The sequence below is a fragment of the Hippopotamus amphibius genome, chromosome 14 (genome assembly GCF_030028045.1).
Source record: "Hippopotamus amphibius kiboko isolate mHipAmp2 chromosome 14, mHipAmp2.hap2, whole genome shotgun sequence".
Taxonomy (NCBI): Eukaryota; Metazoa; Chordata; class Mammalia; order Artiodactyla; family Hippopotamidae; genus Hippopotamus; species Hippopotamus amphibius.
Window position 1 is genome coordinate 60,039,184 of NC_080199.1, and position 9,412 is coordinate 60,048,595.

Sequence of the window (9,412 nt, forward strand, 5' to 3'; positions counted from 1 at the left end):
CCTGCTCAGGAAAGAAGAGCAGCTTTTTCAGTCCTCATCCGTCTTGCAGCTGCTCACATCAAGGGCTTAAAGAAATGGCAAGTGGCCGGACTTTCAAACACGGCCTTGCCTTAACCAGACAATTGAATAACTTTCATGAGATCGGCCGCCAGCTTTTTAGGTTGCCCAATAGTTACCCAAATATGTAATGACATATGCTTATTTAATAAGTCAATACATGTGGTTTGAATTTAAGAGAAGACGTCTACCAGACTGTGGATCTGCAGTGTTACCAGGACACTGTAGTGCAAAGTCAGGAAATATCAGCCCAAGTTTCTGTCTGCATGCCCGGGTCACAGTTGCTAATCCTTGTAGGAGTCACACGCTTAGGTATTGACAGGCGCCTGTTTTGAGATTCTTCTGTTTTAATAAATTCAAGGTTGTCCTGGGTAACAATCAAATTTGTTTAGTACCACACTTAATTTTTCATTTTTTTTTTCTAGGAAACTTTCAGCTGAGTTTCGCTTTCAAATGGTATCTTAAGGGTAGATGTTCTTAAGACTTAGTTCAAAGACCTCACTACAAATCTATTTGTTGACTTCTTCCAGATAAAGATTTAATCCCTTGCTCTGGGAGAGAGACATTCTTTTCGCTTTCTGGGAAGAAAGCAAACACTGTCTGATGGAACCATTGCCTAAGGGCCAGGCAAATCCCACTGGACTAGGAGAATGTGTGTGTAAAGATAAAGGAGAAGTACTGCTGCATCCAACAGTGAAGAGCAGGATCCAGGGGCTCAGGGCTGTGACTGCTATTGGCTCTTTCTGGTACAGAAACTAGCTGGCAGGAAGGCACCATCAGTTCTCTGACCCATAAAGGGGCATTTGTATCATGAATCAGTATTAAAGGAGACGAGAGGTCACAGGGATGGAGCCATTTGCAGGGAAATAAAAGTAATCAAAGCCAAATAACGCCCCAAGACCCAGCTTCCCTTTGGGGTGAGTCTGTTTAGAGAACTGCTGCCTCTGAGAAGCAAATACGCAAGGCTTTCTTTTTCTGTATTGACACGTCTTAGCCAGTTCTTGAAAGAGTTTCTTAACTTGAGCCTCTGAACCTGAGAAATGGGACGTGTGGAAGAGTACAGGAGGGCTTACCCTACGTGGAATGATGGTATTGAAACTGTTTTTTTTAATTATGAAATCAAAAGAGAGAGAGAGAAAAAGAGGGACAAGATGGTTCTGCTGCTGTATATAGCATAGAAATAAGCTTTAAAGAAATCACCCATCGAAGATTATAGCTAATAAAACGAAACATTTTAAAATGTGCAACACATTTCACCAATGTAGACAGTCCAATCTGGGTAACTGAAATAATTTTTCCAATAATAACAATAATAGCTAAAATCAACCAAATACTTGACTACATACCAGAACTCATCGAATTGTCTCAACACACACAATTTTTCATTTATGTTACATATGAAGAAGGGAAGGCTGAGAGGAATCAATTGCCAAGGGCTATAATGAGGCAAATGGAAAAGCACAGACCCAAATGCAGCCCCAGGGACTCTAGATTCCTCCATTATATTCCTGATACTCTGCTGATCCCATGGGAGTGTGGCTGATGGTTTGGCTCATTTGCTTTCAGTGGTGGGTTTGTTTAGTTTACTTTAGTTGGGGGTGGGGGTGCCTGGTTAGTGAGAGCTGCTTGTAGGATCTAAATACTGTCTTAACGTTTACTGAAATATTGTGTGTATATGGTACACAGACAGCCGAAATATCAAGATTAGGAGTAGAGCTTCCTGCCAAGAGGAAGCACTGCACAATGCAATGAATGAAGGGTGGAACTGGGAGTCAGGGGCCCATGTTCTAGTCCTGGCTCCATCACTCCTAAGCCATGTGACTTAGGGCAAACATAACCTCTGAGCCCATGTTCTCTATCAGTGCCTTGAGTCTTGCCCTCCTCACATATTAGTACTAGAGGAAAAAGACAGTGCTTTCAGCCCTCTCTAACTTTTAATTGCATCAAGAGTTTGGTCTGACTCATCACTTTCCAAAGCTCAGAGAGAGGCAGTGGAAGACGTACCCTTTCCTCCCCTGCAGGAAAGATCCCTAGGAGATCTGCCAGCATCATGGAAGTGATGCTGCCTTTAGAGTGTCTGTACCAAACAGCAGGTCAGTGAGATCAAAAGGGAGGGGAATCTTGGGGCCCCTGGAGACAACCACTAGTTTTTGCCTGTTATCTGCTTCCATTAGGACTTTCTGCCTTGATCTTTAATTTACAGTAATTCAACCAACATTTATTGCATCTCTGTGCTAAGCGCTGGGTAAATGCGAATGAACAAGTGCCTCATCTCAAGATATAAAGCCTGCACTTAAGGACTACAATTCTTTTTTTTTTTTTTTTTTCAATTTGAAAGCAGTCTCTGTCTATTAACTGAACAGATTACAAAAATAATCGTGGTAGACACCTTAGTTCATTCTTCTAATAAGCCTGTTGATCTGGTCTTCTCTGTTGCCAGCATCTCCACCTTCTACCAAATGAGTAGTCTTTTTCTTCATTCCCCCTCATGGAGAAGACAATTTGAAGGGCCACAGGAAGTTGTTTGCTTCTTTGAAACATTTTCCAACAGTATAGATCTCATGAATCAGATCCTCCAGGCAGATAACGCCATATTTGCCAAGAGATTGAGCAATCAATGTGTTATCTGTCAGGGCAATTCGCTTCTTGTTGATTTTGCCATAACCACGCTTGTAGATTAATTCAGTTAATGACTTCAGGTTTGGGTACCCCCATGCAATGTATGGTTCCACGATTCTCAGCAGGTTACCTGAAGCCTTGTTGAGCTCCACAAAGGTGCCACTGAAGATCTGACGGAGGCGAAGAAGCTGCAGCACCTTCCGAACCTTTGGGCTCACACCATTGACACCTCTGATCCTGATGACAAAAGCCAATTTGGGTTCCGCAGGTACATAGACGTTGCCAGCTTTTCTTGCCATCCTAGCCATTCGGATTTCAGTTCTGTACATCTGCCTGGATTCTTTGTGATAGTGCCTAGCTTTTTCATAGATAAGCTTCCTCCTTGCCTTTCAAAGCGTCTTTTGGGCAAACTTCTTTCTCAGGCGCTTGATCTTAAGCTCTGCGAAATTCTTTCACTTTTGCTTAAGGGTTTCTGGCACAGCAGGAACCTTCCTTTTCTTCTCTTCTGCACCCTCCATGGTTCCAGCCGGGAAAGAGGAAAGGACCACAATTCTTAATGAAGGATTCAGGTAAACAATAAAGACTGGAGGAGGCGGGGGCACCAAGAAGAAATAGACAATTTTTTTCACCTAGAAAATGTTTCATCAAGGAAATGACACTTTTGCAAGATGAGCCCCTGGTCTTCTGAGGGTTAAAAGGCATGAAGATGGACTTGACCTGTCAATATTTTGGAATTATCTTATTTAAGTACATTCTCTTTCTTTAGAGAAACTCCATAGGACCTCAAAGTAGCTGCCCTGGCTACTAACAGGAAAATCACAACCAGCCTGGCTACATCTTTGGCGGGTGGAATATTCCAACCTGAAGTTGTTGAGAGACATGGCTAGCATTAGAAGCAATGATTCTCAAGGAAGCAATCTTCCTCCACAGAGAGGCTAGATGAGATTTTAGTGGAATAAAAATTTCCTAGGACAACAAAATGAAAGGCCACAAGAGGGCACCAGATTTCACTTTTCCAGATTAATAAAACAAGCGGGCAACGCAAGGTACAGATGCAGAGGTCACAAGGGAAGGGAATTAGCTCATTACTTAAGATGTATTTTTGTCCTCTCATAACATTAGAAATATAAATATTCATAATATTTCGCATAAACGTGAGTATGGGCTGAGTGACTTATAAACAACAAAAATCTATTTCCTACAGTTCTGGAAGCTGGAAGTTCAAGATCAGGGTGCCAGGCATACTCAGGTTCTGGTGAGGACCTTCTTCCGAGTTGCAGATGTTTACTCTCTCCTTGTGTCCTCACTTGGCAGAGAGAGAGAGAGAGCTCTTCTGGGGTCTTTTCTTATAAGGGCACCAATTCCATTCATGAGAGTGGAGTCCTCATAACCTAACCATCTCCCAAAGGCCCCACCTCCTAATGCCCTCACGTTGGGGGTTAGGATTTCAACAGAGGAATTTGGAGGGGACACAAACACTCAGTTCACAGCACATCCTTCACCTGAAAGAGCAGCACTGTGAGAGGCCAGGAGTAAAACGGGCTATGCGTCCAGGGAGTTTTGAACCTGAATGCGCCATTCATGCCGTTTATCAGAGACCAGAAAGCCAAGTATGGGAAATGTGGCCTTAATTACAACCACGTGAAATTGCTCAGTGACGTGGTCATGAGGAATTAGGTTTCTGAAAGAAGGAGAAAATCAAAGCCAGCTCATAGAATTTTATTTCTCACTCAAAGGTAGACTAGAAGCACGTAGGTGACCACTGGCAAAAAGCATTGCTGTTGGAAACCAGACAAGGAATATATTGACTTTGAGAGTATTTGCCAAACCGACAATAAAATAATACGGTTCTGTTTTCAAAGTGCCTCAGCTGTGAGACTCTCTCGGAGGTTCACAATTGCTTCAATCCCCGCTCTGCTGGAACACTTTCTGGAGGTAAAGAGTGAAAAGGCAGAACTGGGGTCTGGGCACCGTTCACTGCGAGGCTAAAAGAATTTCGCCTTAAAAATAAAGGACATCATTGATACAAAGCTCCCCTTTTCCCCTAATTGAAATAGACTACTAACATAGGATTTCTTATTAGCACACGCTCGATGCCTCGAGCCTAAAATAAATCAGGTTGGTCGAACAGAAAACAGATGGCAAGTCTTTTGCCCTCATTCCTTGAAGCCTGGTTCTGTGGGGAAGCCGCAGGAACAGTGTGGCGGTTAGGTGTGTAGCCTCTGGAATCAGAGACTGCCTGGTTTAAACCCTGGTCCAGCCTTTCCCAGATGTGCAGGCTTGGGCTAGCTTAAGTCCCCGAGGTTCCGTTTTCTTTAAGATGGGGATCATAATGGTATCGTAGGGTTATGAGAATTAAATTACATGATAAACATAACCCCCAGCACAGGGGTATTGTTGGTGGTATTATTATTATTATTATTTATTATTATTATTATTATTATTATTATTAAATGGCTTTGTGATTGGATCTGCTCTCTCTTAGCCTACCAACCTTAAGCAGATACAATAAGGGAGGCAGCACGTGATAGGAAAAATCCCAACGGCCTCTGCCATTGCATGACCTTGGAGAAATCACTATACCACTCATCTCAAAGCTTAGTGTAATCATCTGTATAATGACGACGAAGCAGCTACGAACTTTACTCCACAACCTTGGGTGCACTAGATACGATTCTATTCTTTTGTTTTTCTAAAACCAAGTTTACTCTGACCTTGACCCTATCTGGGAGGCAGGAAATTGAGTCTTAGTCATGTTAATAAGCTCCTCTCTCCCCAAGCAACATCTGAGGAAGAGCCCCTGTCTTTAGTAGGAGAGCCGCATGGCTGCTCCATCCGCTGTGCAGGCCTTTCAAAGGTGGGTCACTCTGATCCTTCTCTGCCAAACAAGCACAGGGTGCTGCTCAGGTATGGAAGCCCCCGTGTAGGGCGCCCGCCCACGGCTGGTGTTCCATCCCTTCGAAAGCCTGGTCACTCCCTTACGGTGCTGCAAAGGACAGAGGTTGAGGTCACCCATACTTCAACCCATCCACGCTTCGTGCTTGGGAGAAGCCTTCTCCCCACTTTGTTATCACAGCGTCTACCACTTCCTGCCACAAAAACATCCACTTCTCTCCTCCCTCCCTAGGAAGATACTTACTGCTTGTGAGAGCAAATGTCAGGAAAGGAGTGGTATTAGTAGGGGTATGTCCAAGAAACCTCTGCTTTGGGCCTTGAAATAAAAGACTATAAAACCCCAGTCATTTTCCAGAATCAAAAGAGAAGGTCAGAATACAAGGAAAATAGGACACAAATTAACCTCTCAGTGAATAATACCACTTCAAGTGGGTTGAACTAAGTGATGATTCTCAATTTTGTCTCTCCAAGAATTTCTTCCATTATTTTATTCTGTCCCCCAATATCAATTTTAAATGCTTCTATGCACACTTTCAGAGACTATCATGTATATCAATATTTAAAGTTTTTAATATGATAAATGTATTTGTTTCTTTTTTTGCTAAGCTGCATTGATAATAACACCATCCACAGAGGACAATGTACATCTAAAATAATTTCTGTGTTCTGTTTTAGTAGCCCACAGAGTAGAGAAACTAATCTCAAAGAGATATATAGACAGGAATAGGAGAAGAGATTTCAAAGGAATTTCACCAAGAAAATAAAGCAAATAATGCTGTATTTCAAAAGTAATCTCTAACCTTTCAGTATCCAGTTTCAACAAATGTATCCTATGAAAGTAACTGTAACATCTCTCAGGGAAAGAAGTGGATCCCAGATTTCACACATTTGGGTTACAGTTGGCAAACTAACCTTAAAATATCATGTGGTAAATGGGGACCTATCCTATGACACCAGCCTCCAGCTCACACTGCATCCCACCCACAACACGAGTTTGACAACATCCAAACTGGTCCATGCACTGTTCAGTAAGATGAGTCCACGGACCAAACATTTGTATTTCACAGCAATACTAAAGTGCTACAAGTTTCTAAATACTTACTGTAAATTTCTGTAGGTATCTTGGGTGGGCTGGTTACAGTTCTGCCAATATGAGAACCACACTTTGAGTAAATTGCTCTATAGTACTTTACCAAGGCTCTCTATAAGCTAACAAAAAAAGGATGTGAGCTCCTCTGACCTCTAGACTTCTGTATTTTCATTCATAGGCAACTTTTTCCTTCAATAGTTATTCAGTAGGGAAATAGTTATTCTCTCTTACCTTGCCTGCCTTATTGATCCCATCTTTCCTGATATTCTTGGGACGATCTCTACAGCAGACACTTTTTTTTCAAGCCCTTGATTGCAGCAGACACTTTTGATTTCCTACTCAATTTTCTTCCTTGCTCTAGGGACCCAAATTTCAGGATGAAATCTATCCCTCAGGAAAGATGACTCTTGTTAAAGAATTTTTTTGAAGATAAAATTGGAAGTCTCAACCAAATTTAAAATAAACATGTGTCAAAGATTTTATTTAACCTGTTCAATAATGAGAGAACCAGTAAGATGTTACTACCAGTTCAAAGAAGAATTCACATAACCATACACAGACAGGCAGCAGAGGACTGCTGAGATGAATTTACAAGTAGATGCACAGACTCACAAGGCAATAATCGGTTGCATCCCACTCTGCATAATTTATCTGTATTTCTCATGATAAGAATTACTTATGTTACTATCAGTTTTCTACAATTTACAGATTTCTCAAAAGCTCAAAGGCAATGAAAAGTGGAGAAAATCTGGAAGGCTTTCTAGACCTGTAATCTTTCTTTTTGCTCATTTCAAAGTCTCGCTATTTTTCCTGATATCCTAGTCTCAGGTCTAGTAGTAAATCTCGATTGGCTTAAGCCAGTCCACAGTAATTCCATTCCTCTTTCCAAGTGAATGTTTTAGAGATGGGAATGTGACCCAATTCTAACCAATGAGGTGTTAGAGAAGTTTGGGGATGGAGGAGGGATACGTTTCCACAGGAAGAGCCAACCTTCTTCCTTCCTCTGGGTATCTTTCCTGGATGTCTTCTGGATATTATGTCTCAAATTTCCTACAGCAGCAACCTTGAGGGTAAGTCTGGTGTAAGGAGGAAGATGTTACCAAGAGATCCACAGAAAAGTAGAAACTGAATCCAGGATCTGTCCTATTTCTGGACTTTTCCTTTTGTTAGATAATAACCCTCCTGGTTGTTTAAGCCATCATATCAGTTTTCTGTTACTTGCGGTTGACCCAGGAAGAGAGATGAATGGAAATCAGCACATGGGAAGACGATGGCCACTGACATCACTGGCCTTACAGAAATGCACATTAAAACCTCAGCGGGGTACACATCTACAGGGATGGCCAAAACGAAAAGAAATCCAACAACCTGAGACTATCAGGTGCAGGGGAGAAGAGACCGGACTCCGCACAGACTGCTGGTGGGAATGCAAACGGGTATGGGCACTTTAGAAAATAACTGGGCAGTTTCTTATAAAATTAAGCATACACTTACCATATGACCCAGCACTGTCATTCCTATTTATGTACCCAAATGAAATGAAAATTTATGTTCACATAATAACCTGTATGTAAATGTTGATAATGACTTTATTCATAATTGTCAAAAACAGGAAAAACCACACATTTCTCTTAACTGCGGAATGAATAAAGAAACTGTGGTGTATCCATACAATAGAATACTATTCAGCAATACGGAGTGAATTCCTGATACACACAACGTGGGTGAATCTAAAAAAGGCATCATGTTATGTGAAAGAACACAGACCAAAACAGAGTAATTCCATGTTATTCTATTAATGTGACTTTCTGGAAAAGGCAAAACTATCAGGACAGACAACAGATCACACTGGTTATCAGGACTGTGGGTGGAGAAGAGCTGGCTTTCAAGAGATATTTGGTCTTGGTGGTGGTAACAGAACCATATGCATTTTTCAAAACACGCAGGACTATTTACCAATAAAGGATGAATTTTACTCTATACCTTAAAGAAGAAGAAAGAAAGAAAGAACACAGTGCAAAGACATGGAGTACTGGGCTTCATGCCCTGATGTGTTCACTTCTACAACCCCAAGCTCTGAACTGCCTCACACCAGTTCTACACGCGTATCGTTTGAGTGAACGTTGCTCTGAGTCAACATATCCGGTAATCCTCTGAGAGTCACACTAGTAAAAGTAAGTTGACAAAGCAAAATTGTGTTCCGTGTCCTCTTCCTTATTCCTTTCTTCCCAGTCTCCTTTGCAGATTCCTCCTCCTCAGACCACCCACAAGGGCTGGCATCTGACTCCTATTATCACTCTCCATCTTTGAGATATTCTCTATTTCCAGGGCTTTCAATCACCACTTACATGCTTGTAAGTCTCAGATTTATGTTTTTGACTCAGACTTTGTCTTCAACTCTGTTCCAAAGCTTTGGGCTTCATACCACCATTTCGTCTTTCTTGTAGCTTGCAGGTCAGGAACTCAGGAAGGGCCAGCTGAGGGGTCAGGACGGATTCCTGTGGCATCCGCTGAGTCGCTGGGACTGGAGAGCCACTCCGTGCTGGCTTCTTCATGCCCACATCTCCATCTGGGAGCGGACGCTGGCACTTGCTGCTGAGTCTTGGCCGGGAGCCCAGCTGGGCCTGTCAATCAGAGCATCCACCATGTTTCCTCCACAGGACCTGGGTTTCTTACAGCGTGGGCACAAAAACATTTAATTTTTACATAATCAAATGCAGCAAATTTTGCCTAACAGTTTCTGTTTTCAAG

General features: G+C 42.1%; 1 pseudogene; it reads right to left on the minus strand.

The window, feature by feature from the left end:
• Positions 1 to 2,447: 2,447 nt before the first annotated feature.
• LOC130835854 (60S ribosomal protein L7-like) lies at positions 2,448 to 3,194 on the minus strand (annotated as a pseudogene).
• Positions 3,195 to 9,412: the final 6,218 nt, after the last annotated feature.